This window comes from Oxyura jamaicensis, chromosome 2 (genome assembly GCF_011077185.1).
Source record: "Oxyura jamaicensis isolate SHBP4307 breed ruddy duck chromosome 2, BPBGC_Ojam_1.0, whole genome shotgun sequence".
In the NCBI taxonomy this organism is placed as follows: domain Eukaryota; kingdom Metazoa; phylum Chordata; class Aves; order Anseriformes; family Anatidae; genus Oxyura; species Oxyura jamaicensis.
Window position 1 is genome coordinate 145,275,507 of NC_048894.1, and position 23,683 is coordinate 145,299,189.

General features: G+C 42.1%; 1 protein-coding gene and 1 long non-coding RNA gene across 2 annotated transcripts in view; both read left to right on the top strand.

The window, feature by feature from the left end:
* DEPTOR (DEP domain containing MTOR interacting protein) overlaps nt 1-23,683 on the top strand; it is a 76,648-nt gene that overhangs the window by 4,143 nt on the left and 48,822 nt on the right. The window lies entirely within an intron of this gene.
* LOC118162086 lies at nt 13,446-19,525 on the top strand. Its single transcript, XR_004748284.1, has 2 exons — nt 13,446-18,797; nt 18,914-19,525. It is a non-coding gene; the product is annotated as an uncharacterized LOC118162086 (long non-coding RNA).

Here is a 23,683-nt window from a genome sequence, read left to right on the forward strand (position 1 = left end):
GACGTGCAGCGGCACTACTGAAGTCAGGAGGAATTTTATCTGAAGCAGGGCAATTCCCCGTTCATTTCCCTCCCAGCAGAAGGCAACACGTTGTGCCCACTGCAGCACTGGTCGGCGGAAGGATTAAAGTCTCGCTGTTGGAGTTTGAGCATTAACTTGGTTACAGCTGGCAACCAAGAGCAGTTTCAACAGGCATGTTTTGATATACTTGCTGGCTGCCTGTCTTACAAGTCAGGGTTGTCTGATATCTCACTCATCTGCTAATTGCTTCTCGATGCCAGATTGTCACTGAAATCTGTTTTCTTCCAAGAGTCCCTCGTTTCTCACAGAAAATGTGCCTAGTCATTCTCAGGGTGTCTTTAGGCTTCGGTTGACCAAACAGCAATACTAAAAGGGCACTTTTTAAAAAAATTCTATTTATTTATTTATTTATACCAGAAATTGCCATTGTATGTATGGTGCAGGTCTCTGAAGTAGGTGTAACTTTAATGACATTTAATGTTTCTTCTCTGCAGATTTTTGGATACCAGCCTGTATGAGAAGCAACACCTTTCCCAATTCACACTTCTGTTAAATGGTTTAGTAAATAATTTGGAAACTTTTAAAATGAGCCAGTGACTTTCTGTGAGCAACACTTATAGTCTGTCATCTCCTTTGGTTTTGGTTAGGGAAGTGTGAAGTAAAGTATGCTTTTAAATCTTTTTTTCTTACATTCTTCCTGGAAAGAGAAAATGTAAGATAATGGTTTAACAGAGATTTGTTTGCCTTATTATCAAAATTTGTATAGGACTTCCACTTTACAGAAGAGGTTTTACGTGGTAAAGAGCTGTAAATTTTGAAGCTGAGAAAAGCCAGAACCAGTTTTCACTGGTCTTCCAAGGATCCTGCTTCAGGAAGATTATCACTTTAAGAAAACTTCTTAATAAATTGGAGTGCATGACTTTCACAGTCATTAACTTCTCCAGTATGATAGCGCCTACAGGTCCATATATTTTTTTTTCTTATTCTGAGCAATAAATAGTCAACCTTTTTCACTCCAGAAGGGTTCAAAAGTTCATTGGCTTTCAAAGATGCAAAACACCCATGGTGCATAGCAGTAAGAGAAATGCAATCAAGAGAACCATGCCTTTAATATATTGCTATAACATAGAAATGAATCATATCAGTATTAATCATATAGCTACACAATTTATTTAATGCTGTCACTGTGCTCGTAACTATATCAACACTGTAGCGATGGACATCTGCAACTGTGTGGTCTTGTGCACTAAAAGGAACGTAAGGATTTAACACAGAATTGCCTAGAGGTCACTTCCTCTACAGTCAGGTCCAGACCGGTCTTCAGATACTAAACAAACTTATATGGCATTTTTAGAGACAGAATTAATTAAGATTAGATTATCTGATCTGCCTAAGCCAATCCAATGTTGTATGTGCTTTCCTACCACCTGCACCATGTTCCTGCAGCTACCTTAGTTCTCCACTGGTAGCTGCATTTCCATTAGCAAAGAGCTTAATGATTGGCCTCAAAATTAACCCTAACAAATATTTTTAATTTGTCTCACTCGAGAAGGCTCATGTCTGCTGACTTGAGGACAGATAGGACACAGGAGGTTATATCATCAGATCTTTGTGGAATGAAGTGCTTCGGAGCTTTCTGCCCAAATGACTTCACCTTCGTTAATTTGTTTTCCAAAAATCAAGCAACCAAAAGATTGGCAGTCTTCTCCGTGAAACTCCACCAGAGCAATACGCTGAAAGAAAAGGTTTCAAAGTGAAGGTCAGGAAGGTTGAGAAATTAAGTGCTCTGACACCAAGAAGTTTCCTGCTATCTCTGTGTTATCACACTTTTAATTATACATTTTACCTAATGTAAATTAATTGCAATTTTATAAACAGAATGTTATTTTTCAAATGGATGTTTTTTTTGTTTTTTTTTTTCTAGAATCTTTGATACATGATGCACCTTCTTATGTCTTTGAAAGCTTGCCCATTTGTACTAATTTTGATGATAGGCTCCATATATATAAATAAATATATATGGGGTGTATATATATATACAAGCATGTGTGCATGCTTATATATGCATGTATATATATACAGATATGATATATGTATATACATATGGTTCAAGTGCCAGGAATCTCCATTACTCATGTTCTCCAGTAAAATTTTTGGTTGTTCAGCATTTCTGGAAATCCAGGCGTAAGGCTTTCATTTGCTCAGGTCTTTCCCTTAAGCTCTTTTGATAATTGAGCCACTCCAGTCAGCAGCTCTCCTGGAGCACAGCTCAGAGTTAAAGCAGTTAACAATGCATGTGCAAACAGCGATCTCTTGCTCTATGTCCACAGAAAGGCGGATGTTGTAAGAGTGGCTGCTGCTGTATATTTTATGTATTCCATTCCAGGTGGAGTGAATCATTAACTTTTGTCTCAAATTGTCAGAGATTAGCAGGCAAGCAAAGGGTACTGTATTTGAACCATGTGCAAGAGTAGGTTGGATTTATTTTAGATTAGAGGCGCTGCCTATGAACAGGTAAAGGAAACTGCTCTGATATTGATGCAGGGAGGGCAGGATTAATATGCCACAGGCAACCCGGCTTTGCTGTATCCTGCACTTATTACACAACCCCTGCTCCTGTGGGGGCAGTGGCCATAGGCTGGCAGCGTGACAGAGAAGAGCTCCTATCGCTTGGTGTTATTATTTACTATTTGTGTACTGATAGCGCCTAGGAATTCAAGCTATTTATCAAGTCCCTGCAGGGGCAGGCACTGTGTGCTCAGAGGGAAGATAAAGCCCTTGCAACACAAATCTTGGCCACAGCTGGTGGCAGTTTCATGCAGCAGACATGGAACCCAAAATGCAGAGAAAAATACTGGGTGAGAGCCCAGGCTGAAACCAGGAGGGAGGTCAGCCAGCTTTCTTTCCCTCGTGGTTAACTGTAGGCAGCAACCTGTGCATCTCAAGTTAACGGAGGTATTTCTTTTATCTATAGATGCCAGTACTTTTTGAATTGTAAGCATTTTAGAATTTCCGTGCTTTCTTTGATGTAAAATTTAAGGACTTGAAGGGTGCTGTCACAGCAACAAAAGTTAGCTTCTTCACAATCCAGCTGAGATCCTGGCGTTGCCTTCTGTATCCCCATAGCCAAGCATCCAGGCACTGCGTGCTGGCCTGGGTGGTACCAAAAGGTTAGGGTCTGCTCTCAGAAATTGATAGTCCCTCCTGAAAAGCCAGACCCTTCTCTCTTTCTTGCCAGTTACTCTTGTTTTTTATATTTGTCACCCTTGCATTGTGGTTAGCTCTTTTTGCCTCCTTCTTCCTGGCATCACGTTTGTGTGAGCACTTTTGCTGACTCGAAGATAACTTTTTTCTGTGCTGAAGGCACGGCTTGAATACAGTGATTTACTCGAACTTTTGTGGGAAGAGGTTTAAACTGATGAAGTGGCAAAGGGAACGAAAGTTGTGGTAAGAAAAAACAAAAAATAAGCAGGCTTGGTACTTGTACCTGGGCTTGAAAGAAGAATACACTCCATAAAAATGCCACAGAAAACAAAGTACAGAAACAATCTCTAAAGAGAAAGTGCATTGAAGTGCTAAAATAATGACAGGAGCTACAAAGCTGGAAATCTCAGCAGAACCACAGGCATTCACTGGGTGAAGCACATGCTTCATGATAGCCATGGCTCTTTACTTTTCTTCCTTAACCAAGAGCAAGACATATAAACCACATATTTTAAATAATTTTAATGTGTAAATCACTGGATTTAAATACAGCTTAAACTTGTTTAGGCATAATGTCACAAGGATCCTTACTTACAATGGTTTGACTACAACTATTAGTACCACAAAGAGAATGGTGAGACAGCTTTATGAAGGCAGTTTGCCTCAGCCAGCTAGCAGAAGGACAGCTGAGAATGATTTTTAAATCAATTTTGTAAATATCAACGGTTTTTTTTTTTTTTTTTTTTTTTTTTTTTGGTAATGGTTTGGGGATTTGACTTTTGTCTTGAACCTCACGTTTTTCTCATGGCCTTAAGGAGAAATGGCTGTATTGTGAACATGCCTTTGTTCCTTGCAACAGGAAGAATAACAATGATTTTAGGGTTAAAGAAAGCTAGTTTATTTAAACCTGCAGTGCCAGGAGCGTGCTCTACACTGGGAGTAGAAGTATGATATAATATATAGTGGAAGTATATTTAGGGGCAATGTCCATAAAATGGAGCACAGGAAGCTCTGCACCAACATGTGAAAGAACTTCACGGTGAGGGTGATGGAGCACTGGAACAGGCTGCCCAGGGAGGTTGTGAAGTCTCCTTCTCTGGAGATATTCAAGGCCCATCTGGATGCCTACCTGGGCAGCCTGGTCTAAGGAACCTACTTTGGCAGGGGGGTTGGACCCGGTGATCTCTGGAGGTCCCTTCCAACCCCTACAATTCTGTGATAACAATGTACAGCCATGCTCCTTCATTTCTGGAAAATGCTGATGCATAGAGAGAGAACAAGTAGTGTGGGAGCACAGAGAAAGGGTAACCCACAGGCTCACTCAGGCTCTGGCAAAGCCTGTGAGGTCAGAGGAGCCTCCTCAGGCAGCAGTAACCAGCAGCTCTGCTTCTGGTGACACCTATTTCTCTGTGCCTCAGCTAGGCCCTGATTCATGGCACAGCTCTGCAGGGAGCCAGGTGTGCCTGCAGCTACAGATGTGGAGAGAGGCAAAGACTTTGGAAGGCTAAAATTTCAAGCTGGTATTGCCAATGAAAGCAGGGGTCCCCTCTTTATCTTATTTCTTTCTACCTGCTGGTTCCCTGCTTCGTGCTTCCTTTCCTTTGGCTTAAGCATCTCTGGACCATCACCACAGGGTGACCCGCACCAAGGCAGTGATCAGCAGGGCTTTCTGGTGGGTGATATTTCAGTTGGGTCAGTTTTACAAACCGATTTACCACATGACCACAAAAAAGCCCTTTATGGAGAAGTACAGGCAGGGGAACAGGCTTATACCGTTTCATTCCGCTACGGTTTAAGGCTGTGGTTTTCTGATACAGCAGATCTAACTGCAGGCTGCTGCTGCCCTGCTCTTATCGCTTCCCTTGCACTTCTCAGTGACGTTCACGGGATCAGAAGTTCAGGGAACTACTTCAGCTGAAGCCAAGCGAGAGAAGTTTAACTCTCTTAACAGGCCCGGCATGCGGTCAGACCGGTGCCAGTGAGGGAGTCAGACAGAAACGCGTGGTCAGGGATGCGTGGCACAGGGCAGCAGCCGCTGCTGGGTTTGCTTGGCCACCCTCTCAGTGCTTAATTTTCCTACACACAACGTGGGTCAGATATATGCTTGATTCCCACCTCAAAACTTCCGACTTCAATAGAAGACGCTAAAAATAAGGCTGGTTTAAATGCTTGATGCACGTGTTACCGGATAGGCCCAGCAAATGCCTGTTTACTTCTTGTTCAAGGTTTTTACCTTTCCTTCTGGGCTTCTGTCAGGGTGTAGTGCACGAACAGGGGCAAACACTGACGTGCATTTCAGACGTTTTGAAATTTGGGCTGTGCAGTTTATATGGCCAGCACACCGCAGTGCTACCTGTGTGACAGCACTGCTGCAGAGTGCAACCTCCATCTTAATTACCAGCCCTGTAATTTTACAGTCTTCGTCGTTTGTTTCTTATGAGTGCCTCAATCCAGTAAATGCATTCAGATCTCAAAGGTGCATTTACAAATAATTAAAAAATATGCCTGATTGTGCTTGCTAATTCAGAGCAAACATAGAAACTGGTTTTGGCATAGTGAGGCCATAATTCTTCATTTCCTTGCAGCAGTGTGGGTGATTACATGGGGTACCACAGCTATGGCAGAGGGATTTGCAGGCAGAGGAGAGCTTTCTGGGTTACGTGGAGCACCAGAGGCTATCAGTCATGCTGTGGATCCTACAGCAGTGTTTACTGGTGTGTCTAGCTGCTGCTGCAGGAAAGGGTAGGGGAGCTGGGCTCCTGCTTCACTGGTGGACCTGCTCTAGTGCTTATCTCACCCCATGGTGAGCAGTCTGGGGAGCTCAGCCAGTTTAAGTGGTGTCAGTGCAAGGAGAAAGGTCAGCTGGCCTGGGGGCAGGGGTGAGGAACTCCAGAGACCCCACAGTCCAATAGACTTCTCATGGGGTTGCACCACGATATAGCTGTGCCAGACCAGGGGACCCTTTCACCCTTTTGTTCTGTTCTTCCCCGGCTGTATGTCTTCTAATTACCTTGTGCCATCTCCAGAACTCATCAAACCTCTTCCTGAGTTCATTTAACTTAATGGCTTGGAAGAAAAGTGACTGAACAAGGAGCAAAGATCGTTTCCTGCCTGGTTAGTGGGTTGAAATGATTTACAGAGAGGGCCAGAGCCAGCACAAGGGACAGATCGGGACTGTGCAATAATGATAAATGGTGGAGAAATAAAGAGCAAAGAGGAAGAATAAAGAGGAATAAGGCCTTCTCCTTTTGGTGGCAGAGATGTTAGAAGGATCCATCTGCCTGTTAGAGCATAGCTTCAGTTCTGGGCCCAGAGCTGGAATGCTGCTCTGGTAGGACTGGGAGCCCATGGGACACTCACATGGGTTATGGGGCAGAGCAAGCTTGCAACCCACCAGCCTGGGAGGCTGCACAGAACTTTCATTTCCAAAAGAACCTGGAGAAGTACCTGAAATCACAGTGGGACTGTATTTTGCTATCTTTATACAGACAAAAAAGCAACAACTGTGCAGTCTCTGGTAGAAGCCCTCTCTTACAATTGAAACTTAAAATGTTAATGTGCTTCAAGACTGTGTAGTCTCAGGTTCTCCAGCTGGTTTGTCAGAACTTCTGCTGCACATGAGAGATTTCATACCTGATCCGTATACTTCAGACATTAGGCTGCAGCTGACAGCCATCCCGTGGGCATGATACGCTGCAGGCTGGATGGATAATGTACCTTTTGGCCTGTCTCAGCAGTGGGCTGCCCAAAGCCACATGCTGCTGGCTTTCAGTAATACAAAGAATAAAGAACCCTTTTATAATGGGAATCCCCAAGATCACATCCCAGAGCATTGCAAGGCACTGTACAGCAGGTGGAAAGATGCCCTTGCTCCCAAATTCCCTATAGTCCAAGTCTAAAACAAAGAGATAGCAAATGAATACAGGCACAGAAGACAACATGATTGTTTTGAATCAGTGCTGGTCATTGTGATAGAAGTGCAGCTTCGGCACGCCACCTGCTTAGTTGTCAAGGTTTTTGGTGGAGATGACAGCAATGCTGGGCAGGATTTGTGGGACTACATCCAGATAGCTCTGTGGATGTTTGGGTGTAGGTGTCTCCTATGTATTGAGGCAACAGGCACAAAGCTGCTTGGTTGAAGGTTTAAAATGTAATGGCAAAGCTGGAACTAGATGGCCAGTCAGGGCAAAAGCCAACAGTGCCTGAGAGATGGTGATAGCAAAGGTGGGAGTTTGAAAGTGAAGATAAGCACAGTAATATAATGTTTGATGTGACAGAAGAGGACGAGGAGGCAGTGCAAGGAATCCGGGAAATGGGCAATATGATTGAGATGAAGAGCTGAGGAAATTATCTTTCCAAGGGCATTCCAGCCAGATAAGAGCCAGACAAGACAATATTTGTCGAGGGCAGAGCACAGAACAAGCCTTGAGGTATAAGATAATAGGGAAGGAGAGCTTGGAGGAGAATTTGAACTTTCTGGGGGAGAGTTGTAGCTGTCCTAGAGGTGCATTGCAGAAGGAGTCTGCAGAGACCAAAGTTCTGCTTGTAAGCAGACTAACACTATAATATTTATATTTTATGGATCTTATAAAATCTACTTGGCTTGGGGAGATTCTCCCATCCTTCAGTAGCACAGCTGCCATCTAGCACAAAGGTCTTTCACCTTGAGTCATTGGGTTTTCTGTGTGTTTATTTCACTGCTTCTCTCACTAAGAGCTACAGCCAAAACTGGTATATTGCCATAATGTTCCCATTATTTTTCAGCTGAATTGTTGTACAATCTGCTGGCTCTGTGTTTGCACCACTTTCTTGCATATTGGGCCAAATGCGTTTATTGGCAGCAGTTAAAAGAAGCGTTCCTCCTTCACATTGTTACTCGTGTCTTCAAAGCACCGGGGCTGCTTACAGCAGGCCTGCGTATTCCTTTGTGTTTTCACAAGCCGTTCTCTGCTCTGATGTAGCAGGCAAACCAAACTCGAGGCATAATTACAACATGGTTCATAAAGACAAGGATTTTTAATTTAATTCAAATGAGCACTGCAAGAATATTCACAGGAAGCTGACGTTGTGAGAGCTTGTCTGAGGAACGAGAGTCCAACACTTCCGCAGATCCACTTTGGGAAGAGAATCTGACAGCAAATGGCCAACACATCACTCAAAGTTAGGATCGCAAATAAAGGAAATGACTTCTGAAAAGATACTAGCAAAGCATTATTTATAGTGCCAATTGTCTGCAGTAGAACAATTTCCTTTCGTTTCTTGCAGAAAAGATCCTTCTCTTGATAATCACACATCCTTTTCTGCAGAAGTGTAAAATTGTATAGCTTAGAAATCACAGTGATATAATAGAAAGCTGTTAATTGTTTCCTGATGCTCAGGAGGTAATTAATTTATACTTTCCTCTAGCTGAAATTAATCTATTTTTAGTAGGATGTAGAAAGTGTAATTTCTAGCTTAAAGTGCTATTTTGGTGCTCGGTCAGTGGAAACAGAACAAGACTGTGTTGTGAAGAAGCTAAAAGTAGCTTTATGATGCACAAGTTCCAAAAGATATTGTACAAATACAACTTGGAGAATTATTTGGGGCTTACTGCTGGGTGCACCTATGTAAATGAGCGAATGTAGGAAAGACAGGGAGAGTCCACCTCAAGGTGCACAGGGATAGGACAAGAGGCAGTGAGTCCGTTTTGCACGGGAATGTCTAATTATACAACTGGAAAAAAATAATCACCATGATGATAAGTCAAAAAATGGAATAGGGGCCTGGAGAAGCTCTGGAGTCGCCATTGTTAGAGATACTCAAGCCTTGACTCAACTTGTGACTTAACCTAAGATTTACACTTACGTAACTAGTACCAACCTGACTTGCTTTGAATGAAGGTTGGACCAGATGACCTCCAGACCTCCCTTCCAACCAGAATTATTCTCCGTTTTGTGAAAACGTGGTGTCATGTCATATGATTTTAGCTGTGGTGACTGATACTACCAAGATTTTGTTACCAGCTGATAACCAGCGGTTATTATCCACTCAGTTGTACTGGTGGGAGGGCTTGTGAGAATAATTCCTAACCTTCTTCAGTGCAAAATCATCTGGGTTGGTTTGTACAACTCATGCAGTGGCTGACAGTAGCACTTCTTTCACTGTGCCCAACTTTTCAGGCAAATTTAAGGACTAGGAATGTATCTATTTCCAAGTGAACATCCAAGAACTTCTTGAAATCTGTTGATTTCCAAAACTGGATTTTAATGATGAATGTGAACGTGATAATGTGGTTCTGTTGACCATGCTGTCTTAAGTTAGGCCAGGATTTTTTCCTCACATCATGTGAGATTCATGAGGTGCCAACATTGCAATTCATGCCACTGCCAGGAGAGCTTTCTTAAGTGGATACGAAGAATATCTGAAGAACTTGAGGTTAGAAATTGGGATTAGAAACAAAATGCATGTACTTAGGCTGTACTCAGGTTTTATATTAGTGCTCAAAGGGTGAGAATAGAAAAAAGAATGGGGGTTGTGTACGGAGTAGTACATGCTGGAAGGCTAGTCCATCACTTCAGTGCCAGAAATCACTCTGGTTATGTCATGTTGGCATTACGAGTGGAACAGTAATCCCAGGGCAAACCACCTGCTCCTCCTTTCTCACTGCCTGCATGGTGATGAGACAAGTAGATAGAGTGCTCTCAGGTCATCTCACATAGACGTGGTGCACAAAGTGCCCAATTTGGCTGTTTATTTGTGTGCATAAATAGATCCCTATCTTTCCATAGTCCCATGGCTCCAACTTTGCATGTGGAAAATAGAATCGCAGTCTCCCTTTAAAGGAAGGAAGGTATTAGAGCTGTTAACACTTTCTTCCCTTGTAGAGGCATGTCTCATCTGACAATCTGTTTGGAAGGTGTGTCCTTTTGCCCTTTCAGATGTGGTGAAGGGTATACTAATAGATCGGTCACGTGCACCATACTTAACCTGTTTTTAATAATTACATTAAATATGCACAAAGCAATGAGATTTAATGCTTTCTGTTTGTACTGTTTTGCTTTACCACAGTTCAGCAAGGCCTACATCCTTCAAAATATTTCATAATGGGGGAAAATCCAGTCATTTTGGCTTTCTATAAAGTAGTGGTTTTTCCAAATGCTATACTTTGGGCCTACTATAATGAATCAAACAGTGGTGTTTGCAAGATAATTGCTTGCATTCACTCTGTTTGGCTGCAGAGGGGCTAGAGCCGCTCCAAACTAATATATTAAGAACTGCATATGATTTTTTTCTCTTTTGTTAAATCTGTAAATCAACACCAGCTGAAACAGTGTATTCTACATAATTTCACATGAAATATGTTTGTGCTTCATGTTGCTTCCTTTTCTGATGAATATGGAACATCTGAGTTTGTACGAGGCCAGCAACAGCAGTACTCTGGGGAAACACATTACTGGGGCAAAGGAGGAAGAAAAAGGGATTGCGTAAATTGTTCGGGAGAAACACAATAAATATGGAAAGAAAATTTTCCTTAAATATATAGTGGCTGGGGAAAACATCCAGTGGACGAGTATTGTGACATTTTGTTGCCGGCTGAAGTCTGTACACAGCACATCTTTTCAGGCAAAAAATCATTAGAAAATGATAGACTTGTGGAAAACAACCCCAGATGCATGTTGGCCACCTGGTCAATGATTTCTGTTTTAAGTGGCCACAAACCTGCAGTTTCAGCAGTACATATATATGCACAGTCTACGTACATGTGGACCAAAATCCTGTATATTCTGCATTCAGAAAGCCCCTTGTAATTACATTCAAATTAAGACCTAATTGGCAGTGTTTGTGTTGTGCTTTGATAGCCAGGGCGAGGAAAGGACTAAACCATGGCAGGCTTGTTGGCATGCCTCCTTGTGTCAGGGTGGCTGTGGTGAGAGTCTACCTGCCATGTGGTCTACCTGCCATGTGGCATGGTCTACCTGCCCCGCTGTGGTTGTTCCTACCATCTGAGGAGTGAGCATACCCTTCCTACCTGCAGATCCTGCCTTTCTTCAGGAGCAGAGATGCCAACACTTCTCATGAATAAGCGAATTGGTCTTAGGAGTAACACACAGCACTGGGCCATTTATGCCGATGAGAGGCGAATACCTGAGTCCACGTGACGGCACAGTGCAGGCCTTGGCCTCTTGCCTGCTCTTCTCATGTTGCCCATGTGAAGCCTGTCTCAAATGATCAACATGTCTTCTGGATTTACATTCAGGCCTGACCCAGAGTCTTGGAAATGAGGAGACATTTCTTCTCAGAAAGAGCAGTCCGCCATTGGGATGGGCTGCCCAGGGAGGTGGTGGAGTCACCGTCTCTGGGGGTGTTCAAGGCAAGGTTGGACGTGGTGCTCAGGAACATGGTTTAGTGGGTGACATTGGTGGTAGGGGGATGGTTGGACCAGGTGATCTTGGAGAGTTTTTCCAACCTTAATGATTCTGTGATTCTATAAACACGACCATATTGCTGTAATCTAATCCTACCAACATTCAGCTATGGCTGATATCGTATGTAAAGCCAGTGCTGTTACGTGGTGAATAAGGATCAGGATGCACGTTCTGAGCTGTTAATGCAATAATAAGACACAGCTTGAATTTGCTGTCAGAGCACATAAATACCTGTTCACTGAGCTTTCTGCGTGTGGAGAGATAATTTTGCCTGGAATGAGAAGTGGCAAACACATGGCCCAGCAACGGGAGCAGGCCGTTTAGTGGAGCAAGCAGGACTTCTCTGGGCTCCTTATTTATTATTTTAAAGAAAAAAAAAATCCATTTCATTTTAAGAGCAGGGGAAAAACACTTCTGTAATATTTATCTTTTCAAAGCTCATCTACTTGTGAACATTTAACAAGGCTTAATCAAACATGACAAGTTCCTTGATAGCAGACTGACAGAAGGAACTGTTCATGGAGCAGTTATGCAGCAGCTGCGTATCTTTTCATATCATCTATCAGATGTAGAAAACTGCTGAGCTCAACCAAAGAAACCATTCCTGGAATTTTTGTAAAAGTGAAATCCTTTGAATATAATCAGTCTTCAAATGTATTTTTATTGATACATTTTCCTTAGCGATGAAGCTCTTCATTAGCGTGCCAGCATTTAGGGATGAGTAACTGCACGCCATTGACTAATTCTCTTAAATTTGTATAACATAATAGTTCAAGTTACATGTTTGTATGGCCTAGACAATGTAAGAGGTTTAAGGCAGATAGGATTTTTTTTACAATTAAAACTTTTGTGGCAGAGAGTGATCGTTTTGTGTTTAAAAAATAAATGCAGTAACGTTATATTGCCGAATTGCTGAGTAAAATCATTGTTGCCATTTGGCAGAGATGCATTTGGAACTAATTTAATGTACTCTGGAGCAATCGATAGTTTTCCGAAACATTTTTCATTTTTCTCTGGAGAAGGAGATTCATTTGTTCTTCTTCATTTGTCACTTCTTATCAAGCCTTAGTGGATGTTACAAGTTTCTCTTTAAGAAAAGCATATATAAATGAGCAGAATGTTAATTAGGATTATACTGCTTTGTTGCCTCCAGCTGGCAGTGAAGGTCATACTGGCTTGTATTTTACACTTAAAGCAATGTTTTTCTTAAGCAAACGTGACAACTTAAGGGAACTCAAAAAGGCTGTAACATGAGTCTACTTAGGCTTCTATCCCGTTTTGATTTATTTACTTTAATAATTGCATACTTTATAATATTTCAGTAAAGAAGATTTTAAAAAATAAATCATATGCCACTATATAAAAATTAGACAAATTCCAGACTTAAATAGAGCAGGGTGAGAATGACTGTACAGCCAGGCAGTTTGTGGTAGCTTCTCAAGATCTTAGATGAGGGCTGGAAAGTTTCTGCAAACCAGAAAAGATTTGGGCCTCAGTGGGATGAGTGGGTGTTGTACGTATATCAGTAAGCTTGTAGGATTTCCCTCAGATGTTGTTGGAAAGCATGCAATGAGTTTGGTGTTGACTATAAACTAGTGACGGGCTAGTTTAATACCTGTCCCCCCAGTCAGCTACATAAGGACCGGTGCATATTTGCACAGTAAAAATGAAAAACAAGTAGTACTGTGCTCCCAAACCAAGAAAGCATGTTCACAAGTGTGGACATTTCTTGCCATACTGACAGCTCATGTGCTTTGGCAAGCGGATGAAGAATGGCAGGTGTCACAGATTTATGGGAAAGTCATATGCTCCCAAGCAAAACCCTCAAACGTAAAGTGTTTATTCTTCAAGAACAATAAAGAACATTTTTGTGAGTTATGTGTGATTACATACCTCAAAATATGTATTTCACAGAATCACAGAATGGCCCAGGTTGGCAGGGATCTCTGAAGATCATCCAGTCCAACCCCCCTACCGAGCAGGACCACCTAGAGCACGTTGTGAGGGATGGCATCCAGGTGGGGTTTGAATATCTCCAGAGAAGGAGACTCCACAACCTCTCTGGGCAGCCTGTCCCAGTGTTCTGCCACCCTTCCAGTGAAGAAGTGCCCCCTCATATTCAGCCAGAACTTCCTGTGCTTTACATTCATGCATATGGATTACTTAGCCTATTGAATAATGCTGCATTCACATCATTGCACATCATCAAGAATGGAATTAAGACTACGTGATGCCTTCCTTATTATCATTTGACTTTGCAGTTACCTTACAAGGCTTGGTGTCAACAAAGCCTGCCTCCCCCGCTGCCTCACAAATACTTCCCTGATACACAAATACTCTTAGACCCTCCTGCACACACACTTCAGATTACACACTTAGAAATTAATGCTCTACAAGGCTAATTGTATCTATCAGCCCATTAAGTGAAACCACATGCCCTTTCTTATGTGAAAGCCAGACCTCTATGATGTGTATACCTTTGTCTCTCCTGGAAATTAATAAAAAAATTAGTGAGCCCTTTTAAGATGGTTTCTGTCTGCATAGCCACTTCTGCTTAATTTAAACAAGGAAATATTTTTATTTATTTATTTATTTTTTCAGCTGCAATAGGGCTTTGAAAAGTCAGTGAATCCTGGTACAGTGCATTCAAAAGCCAGCCTCTGATATTCTTTCTACCTGTAGTGTTCCCAGGGTTGCTTACAGAAATCAGGGTAAGTCCTGTAATTATAAAATGCAGGAGGGTCTTCTGCAGAGTACTACAATACAGAAGCCTTTAATATGTTTATCACACTTCTCTAAAAGTTAGGTGAGATCTTGCTTCAAGTAACAAATTGAAAATTTTGCTCCAAAACTTTGTTTAATTTTAACCTTAGCATCCCTCAACATCAGTTAAGTATTTTTCCTTGCCCTCAGCTTTTAACTCACCTGGAAGATTATAGGCGCAGTTATGTTCCTCTTACTTTTTGTTTTGTAAGGCTAGACTCCCAGACCAGTGTGTTGTTTTTTTTTTCCAGCTCCCAAGACTGGGTCATCATTTCTCCTACCAGCACAGCACTGCTTCACTGTATCTCTTTGGACTTATCATTCTTGAATGAGGATGGCACAAATGATACACAATGCTTAGATGATGCCTTGCAGTATCACGTATGATGACAGAAACAGCTTCCCATTATTCCTGGAAACATCTCAGTTACTACAACCTATGAACGCCTTTGGTTTTTGCATGGCCCCAGAGTATCGATAGCTTATAGTCGGTGGCAGTTCATCCACTACATATTCAACTGTTTCTTATTCTGTCTTGCTTTCAGCTTCTAGGTTCACAGTTTTCAGCAGAACTTTTTATTGTTAGTTCATGACCTTGCATTTTATAGTCTTACCTGTACCTGCATCTTAATTTCTTGCATTGTGAAGGTCATCCAGTTGCATTTTAATCACTTCTGGGTGTTCCAGTCAAATGAATCATTACTTTCTGTGTTTAAAAATTTGCATCAGTTGCAGCTTTATTTTATAATTTAGTGGTCAACCACTGGATTTCAACAGACTTCTGGGTGACAGTGGAAAAAAATCACTCAAATCATGTCTTGTGTCAGGGCTGCCACCTATATATTGCAATATTGTAGTATTTCCAGACATATGAGGTAAAAAAAGCATGAATCAGTAGCAAAATACGGTAAGATTATTTTTACTTAAAGCATTTCAGTATAGAGTGCCTCTTCTATTCAGTATTTTTTCAGTTAGTGCTTTCACAGCTTCCTTCAAAATAAAAATAAAGCCTTGTTATACCAAACATGAAAAGGAGGCTATTCATTTAGAACATGAAGAGACAAACAAAGTGGGAAGTTTTTAATACAACACAGTGTATACTGAAAGAGTAGTGCAGCTATAATCATTTTAAGATGAACCTACATATTTCTTGGAAGTGAATAAAAAGTCTTGAATCATAGCCCGAATATAACATTCTGATTGCTATCAGTGGTACACAGCACTAAGTATTTTATTACTCATTTTATTACCTGTCAGGTACTGGCTATTTATGCTTACTGACGTTCGTGATTACACAGCCCAGTAATTGGATACCTCGCCAGCTGCTATTTAGAGTTTTGTGTAGAGAGGGAAGAAAAATTGCTAAAAGCAATTGAGATATCACTGCAGCATTATTGATGATGAAGGCAGAAAAACTTTTACTTGCTTTCAGCGGGGCTGCTGGGAACTGCTGGAAGGGGTGCAAACAGATGGTGCCCCTCTGAGGAGGGCAAAATTTAGGGGAGCCATCGCTGTGCCACTGGAGGAGAGCTCCTGCAGGTCTGTGGTGCTCAGGCTGAGAGCAGCCGTGCCTGCAAGGACTTTGGGACCGTGGGTACCCAAAGCAATAAAACGTCTTGCTAAAACTATTTGTCTCTCACTGACAGGGTGGGAGAAGTACCACAGCTGCACCCGAGATAAGCCTAATTTCAGTTCTCCCATGGATTTCTTGGGTTAACTCGTCAGATAGCAGTACCTCTGGCTGCAGTGCTGGCCTGTTCAGTGCTGCTGTGCTCTGAGGGTGTTACGGACCTGCTGTTCCCTAGGGCAGTGGGAGATGGGCAGTGGGAAGGCCTAGTTTGTTTCTCAGGTCTGAAATCTCCTGCACGCGGTGCAGGAGTCACACGCAGCTTTTCCCTGTGGTAAATGTAAAAGAAACCTCAGCCTTGGTGCTTAAGGGACATCAGCCTGTTGTTTTTTTGATTCCTTAGCCCTTAGGACACAACGTGCTTCCAAGAGAGAGGTTATGGCCCAGCTGTGCTTTCTGGCACCCAGAGCCCTCGTGTCCCTGCTGCAGCCTCTCCTACTGACTCCAGTGCCGCAGCCCTGCAGTCCTGCATCCTGTTCCTCATTCTCCTGTCGGTCTCTCCAGGTTTCCAAGTGGCAGTGACAGCAGTAATAGCTGTAGCTGTAGGGCTTAGGCTGTTTAACCCATATTTGCCCTAGTTAGCATTTCAGAGGAACATTTGCTTCCCCTAGCCATGCTACCAAGATAACAAGTCTACATTCTCTGACAGATTTTAGTTTTATTTTTTTTTTAAAACTGACCTTCCAGGAGTCCTACACTGTTTCTTCCTCTGTTCTGTCTATGAAATACTTAGTTTATTGAGACTGATTTTTGTCAAAAGTCCATGAGAGTTGTTGGGCTTCTGATTACTGTGTTAATCCAGTCAAGGGATGTCTGTAACAACAGCTGTCCTGCGGTTCCTGGTCTGCACTTTGAAACTGCGGTGGACTGGCTCTTTTGGGGATCCACATAGCACTGTCACATGGATTAGGGACATGGTTTAGTGATGGGCTTAGTAGTGTTAGGTGGTGGTTGGACTTGAGGATCTTAAGGCCTTTTCCAACCTAAGTGATTCTGAGATTCCGTGAGAAACACAATTGTATTTGACCTGCTTGTGAAGGAGGAGATATGTAGGCTCCTGAATTTTGAGCGCTTCCACCCCAGCTGGGGTGGAGCAGGCAGACTTCCACTTTCCTTATGACTGGGGCAGGTGAAATAAGAACTTGCCTGCAGTTCATGTTCTCTTCTTTGTAAAGCCCAGATTTGTGCTTTCCAGTGGGGAAGAAGCACTCAAGGTTAAAGTGCGTGGGCAGTTAGAAGTATTCGTCACGTTTGTATACACGTTTTAATTAAAAGTGAAATGGAAGTGGCTGACTTGGCAGGCAGGGAGATTAGCAGCTTTACAGCTTCATGTGGACATGAGGGGATAGTGTCATTAGAACTGTAGCCTTGTGAGATGCTGACTCTCCGTGCTTCTCTAAAGAGAGGAGAAGAAATTTTGTTCAGATCTGGTGATACTGTTGGACTACTGTCAGGCAGGGGTATGTCACAGCATGAAGAGAAGAGCGGAAGGCATCAGCAGTCCACTGTACACATTCCTTTCCCTTACAAAGTCAAACCCTAGAAAAATGCCTACATAGATGTTCCAGAACTTGACGTAAATGTTGTCTAAAGATCCTATTTGCATTCACTGTTTAAACAGCTCGACAATATTATGATGTGGTGTTTTAAATGAAGACCAGATACAAGTTCAGATAATTGCACCTTTGAGTGCAAATTCTTAAGAATGCAACTTTGGTTTTGTAAGCAGTCTGTACTTTTGTGACAGATCAATACAAACACATGGATCATATTTCCTAGACACACAGTCTAGAGTAATTGCCACGGAGGCTATGGGCCTAAATTACTGGATTGAACTTGTGAGTGGAAAGAGTCTCTCCAAGAGATGTCATTTTGATTTCATCCTAGACCCTGTGCCATGCTCCCCAGAGCTTACTTTGACCCCTGGCCAAGTCAGTAGGGTATTGTGAGTATTGAGGACGTCCCTGGGCATGCTCAGTGACCTTATTACCTTCCAAATTTATAAACAAGGACTTCATAAAAGAAGCATCCCCGCTATCTTATTGGAAGTCACAGAAGCACTGCGGGATCGTCATTTCTTTGGAAGCTTTGGGCTTTCCTCCATGCGCCAAGAGGCAGTTAGACTGAGATCTCTCCATCTGGCTCTGTGCTCTGGCATCTCCTCACATTGACGGCATGGCTGTGGGCAAAAAGAAACAGAGTTAGACACAGTGATGAGAACTGATAACCAGAGATAATGTGAAGACACCCTCTCGAGCACTATTTCAGATGATAGCGTTTCTTCTCTGCCACAGACACCAAATCAGAAATATCTTCATCCTATTTCCAGTACGACCCTGTGTTGTAAAGGGTGTTTAGCTCCTGTGAATATCAAGTAACAGAACTCAGTGACTGCAGAGCTGAAGCATAAATAGAAAGAGGAACAAGCAGCAGTGAACCGCTGACACTTCAGCTGAGACTTGGCAAGCCCATCTGGAAATGCTTGTCCCAGCAACAAACATCACATTTGCACAGTACCTTCATGATTGCCTCTGTGTACAAAGTTTATATCATCACTGACCTACTTTATTTATTTATTTATTTATTTTAATGCCGGCAGTGAAAAGGCAGAAGTTTAATGTGAAGGGAATTACAATTCTTAAGTATTTCATGTCATGCTGTATTTTCCTATGTGCGCAAACATTGCCATATGCTCACTTAATCTGTAATGAACTGAGCCTGCAGCTGACCTGTGTGTTAACTTCCAGTGGGAATCTGGCTCCTAATGCCATCTTTTGGTAAGTACCTACCTCGTGCTGTAGACAGGTCATGCAAACGTGGAGAAAACTCCTTTAGGAAAAAAGCCAAATGTTGTGACCTCTGCGAGGATAGAAGATTGCTCTGTTTCCCATAGAAAGGAGACATTCGACTTACTGGTGCAGCACCTCTGATGTCATCTGAGAAGGGGTGCAGAAACATCGTGATCTTAACTGTCATCAAATATCCTCATCTTTGGCAAGATGTTTTTTTCTATCCACTTATTCCTGTCACAAAGGATGCTGTGACTTGCTTTGCTTGGAAATAGGTAAATCTTCTCTGACAGAAATTCCGGATGTATGAAACTTGTGAATGAGCTTGAAGATGGCAGAAACCACCTTCAGTGCTCTTCCCTTCTGTGCATCACTATTAATTTCGAAGGGATCTGGTGTGGCTCAGCACAGAGTTCGCCTGGAGGTGGTAAAGCTGCAGAAGTGGAATGCATCCTGGCTGCCAGGGCTGGGGCTGGGCCGTACGGACACGGTCGCTGCAGCCAACTGCCTGCGCCGGAGCAGGGAGTAGTGCAGCTGTACTGTGCGAGCGTGCTGGGACTCATCAGCCGCGGCTGCGGCAGGACGTGCCTCATGCCATGGCTAATTAGAGCATCAGTGTACATTGTTCAGTAATTAGTAAATTCTGCTAAGAATAGGCATTTTTAATGGTCTCTTCACTGGTATTCTTCCATTAAAAAAGATAAGTAGTTCTATAATTATGCATTCTGTGATATGTTTGAGACATATATACACAAAAATATATGTGCAAACATATATATATGATGTATGTACACATATATGTGTGTGTATGATTACATACATGTGTGCATATGTGTGTGTATCATTGCTTCTTACTGGTTAAAAGAAGGGAATGAGCAGAGCACAACGGCAAAGCCATATAGAATCATAGAATCACAGAATCATTAAGGTTGGAAAAGCCCTCCGAGATCACCTGGTCCAACCATCCCCCTACCCTCAATGTCACCCCCTGAACCATGTCCCTGAGCACCACGTCCAACCTTTCCTTGAACACCCCCAGGGACGGTGACTCCACCACCTCCCTGGGCAACCCGTCCCAATGCCTGACTGCTCTTTCTGAGAAGAAATGTCTCCTCATTTCCAACCTGAACCTCCCCTGGCACAACTTGAGGCCATTCCCTCTAGTCCTATCACTAGGTACCTGTGAGAAGAGGCCGACCCCCAGCTCCCCACACCTTCCTTTCACATAGCTGTAGAGAGCAATAAGGTCTCCCCTGAGCCTCCTCTTTATACCATGCTGCCCATTAAGTGTCAGGATCCAAACTACTCCCTACACATTTTTACTGAGCTTGGCTACAGTAAATATAGGGACAGTATAGGATGTACCAGGGAATGGCAGATGAATTATTCAGAAAATTACCAAGAAGAGCGGTAGGCTTTTTGTCTTTTCATGTGTAGAAACTGGGACTGGACAGTGTTCTGCAAGGTAGATGTTAGCCAAGCACAAACTACTAGACTGAAGAGAGGGAAGTATCTGGGTGAAAGATTTGATCTGTGGTCCAGTCGGTGACATCAGTGCTGTCTTCAGCCAGCATGTTGGCCTTCTGTGGGTTTTAAAAGCAAAGTGAGACTCTTGTGCAGCCACTGCCTGTGCAAAATCCTTACCCATAGGTTTGGAGAAAGATGCAACAGACCTTAAAAAGCATTATTTTCCCTAATGGAAAACAAAACGCAAATTTCTTGTACCTGTGAGAGCAGTTTCTTCCCAAATGAGTTCCTGATTCTTTGTTTCTTAAGCACAAATTGTGATTTTTCCATTTTCATGACTTTTTCTGACAGTCAGTAAAGAAAATGCCTTATGGCTTTTCACCATGTAACATCGTTCCTGACTAGCCCTGAGCACATTTACTGTGAAACAGGAGCACAATGCTTCAGGTTAGCCCTTTCCACACTCCACAGGAGGAAGGCACTTTTATTTGGAGCAAGAGTCCCCGCACATTATTCATTAGCACCAACTCCTGTTTAGACAAGGCCCCAGGAAAACTGTTCTGGCATGCACGCATGCAAATGCAGACTGTCTCTGTTTGTTGTAAGAACAAATACGAGCCAGAGATATCAACGTGTACATATTAAAGGGTTGCATGTGCCTGTTCCAGTTCACAGGGAATGGCTCAAATGCTTTGGTTCTCACATCATATCCCACAGGTAGCAGAGACCGTGGTCCCAAGTGCAAAATCCAGCATGTTACCTTGAATAACGTAGGGAATTACATATGGGTGATGTACTGGTGTACACAAGATTGTTTTCTGGAGATAAGGTCCAGTCCAAGGGGTTGTTGAATGAAGGTTCCCCCATGGCCCCTTGCTGTTCACCCTTTTTCTTCTCCCCTCAGACTGCTCAGCTTTGGTAAGGGAGCTAATTTTCCTGAGCAGCTCTTGTGAGAAACATCTTGTAGAAAGAGAAATGTGCCTAGTGTCAAGTGATATCTTTTCCAGTCATAGCATGGACTAGCAGATGAAAAGTGAGTAACGTTACTTACAAGGAAACCTATGAGGGCTTTTGATGAAAAGCTCATTTCCAGATGCCAAGGGATAAAGAATTTACCACTTCACTTGATCCTTGGTTCCAGTGTATAATCGCATTCTGTTACATTTTTCCCCCTTTTTATCCCATTTGATTTGGCTCCTGATAAATATGACTGAACACTGACACGTTTTTTGAGTTCTGGCCTAAACTTTTGATCTATGTACTGCAATGTAAGCTCAATAACTTCATCTGAGGCGGTTCCATTTGTACTGTGTGCTAGGCACAATTTCAATTTATTGAGCTACTTCTCCTCCATAAAATTTAATGTTTAGCAGATTCATAGGGGTGAGGGAGCCTGACAGGAAGGAGAGCATACACCAAAAGGGAGAAAAAACAAATTCCCTTTTTGTTCTTTATTTCAAATAAATTAGCTGGAAGTAATTCAGTATGTACACGATGGCTATACGCTGCAGAGTAAGTTCCCACTTTCATTTGGAAATTGTACGTAAATATTTTTTTCAGTTTTTTTGAAGCTTTATGTGATAATGTTCTGTTTGACTTGATGATTTTGTAACCTCTTAGCAAATTTTGATCCACTTTTGCCAGTGGGTGGAGACAGTTAAGATAATGAAATTTCTATGAGTTACATGAATGTAAGCAAAAGGGTATTGAGAGAGACCGTATAATGCTCTGAGTAAGAAAGAAGGCTGTAGAAGGACCCCGTATCTTTTGACAGGACAAAGAACTTAAAACAGTTGAGACTACCAAGTGCAGGAAAGCCTTCAGCCAGAATTTAAGACACAAGTACTCAGTTTTGGTGCTCTTGGCTCCTGGCTTGTTTACAGAATACCGTACCCCTCTTGGCACACCCCAGCAAAGGATTTCATAGAACCAGGTTTCCCTTTTGTATCAGATGAACACCATTCATTAAGACTTGACTGAAAGGTGGGTTGAGCTGTCTACGTATGTATTATATGCTCTTTCCATATCTCTGTTTTTCTAGATGATTGTGCGGCATAAGACTTGATGAACATTAACAAAACCTGAAATGTATTCTGAAAGTAAAGCTCAGTCAGAAATACTGATAATTACACGTTCTATAATTAGAGCTGTGTAGGCTTTTCTTTCTAAGTATGGCAACAGCTGTTAGAGCACATCTGGAAAATATGCTTTAAGCAAAGATATTTTAGCTCAGAGGTTTTCATGATGCTTGTGATATTTACCAGTATTTCTTTCCAGAGTACTAATCTGATTTATTAGTGTTTTTAATAAAAAAATATTTGTTTTTTAATGCTTCCAAAAGCTGGTTTAGAATTCATATCACGGATTGGGCATTCCTCTGTAGTTCAAGGCTGAACACTGCAAAACGAAAACATTGCTTTGCTACTATTTTTAGGTAGAAGTTTGTCTACTGCGCTAATAACACTGTCAGAAAAATAATTGTTTCACACTAGAACCATGTTGAGAGGCCAATTGGTCTCATGGCGGGACTCCTACTCTGTGCTTCCCGTGACCCAGGTTAACACCCTTCTGTGCTGTAAAGAAAATAGAGTTGTTGCTCCTACAGTTATTACAGCATCACTCAGAACTTCACTGAAGTTGGTGAAAGTATTTACATGGTAGGACCTGGACACTTGGAAATGAACAGCAATATTTCTGCTTGTGGTAGGAGCCCAACAGTTGTGGCTTCAACATTTTCTTCTTAACTGCTGTGTACATGCCTGGCACTGCAAAAATTGGATGAATAAATTTATTAATGAAAATCAAAAAGAAATGAACAAGAAAGTAGAAAGCTAAACAACTTAAAAAAAAAAAAAAGCAAAAAAAAAAACCTCTATCCATTCATTTATTGATACAGATGTTACTCATTATATTTGTTTGGAAAAAAGTGACTGAAAATAAAGATGAGGAACCCAAAGACCTTTACTAACCTAGCCAGGATTTTGCATTCTGACCTAAGTGTCTCAAAATCAGCCAGCCTCCTTGCTTTCATTATAACAAGGGAATTTTGCAGATAGATAGCATTTACCAATAGCTTGCAGAGTAAGAAATAGGTTTCCCTTTACTTAGACTAGGAGGCAACTTTTTTGTGCTAGATAACATTGTGTTGAAACAGCTTTGTGACTGAATTTTACATCATAAATGCTGTACTTTTGTAGCTGGAGGCAAAATGCAGTTACCCCAAACAATGAAAATACTACATCTGAAAAAATGCATGAGGTTTAAAAAAGTCTGTGGCAGTGGTACTGCAAAATGAAAGAGTGACATGGAACAGATTAGCGGCAACGTGGGAAAATTAATTCCAAATTATTGACAGTTTAATTAACAGACAGGAAGCATTTTAATGTGCTTCATATGCTCTGCTGTTC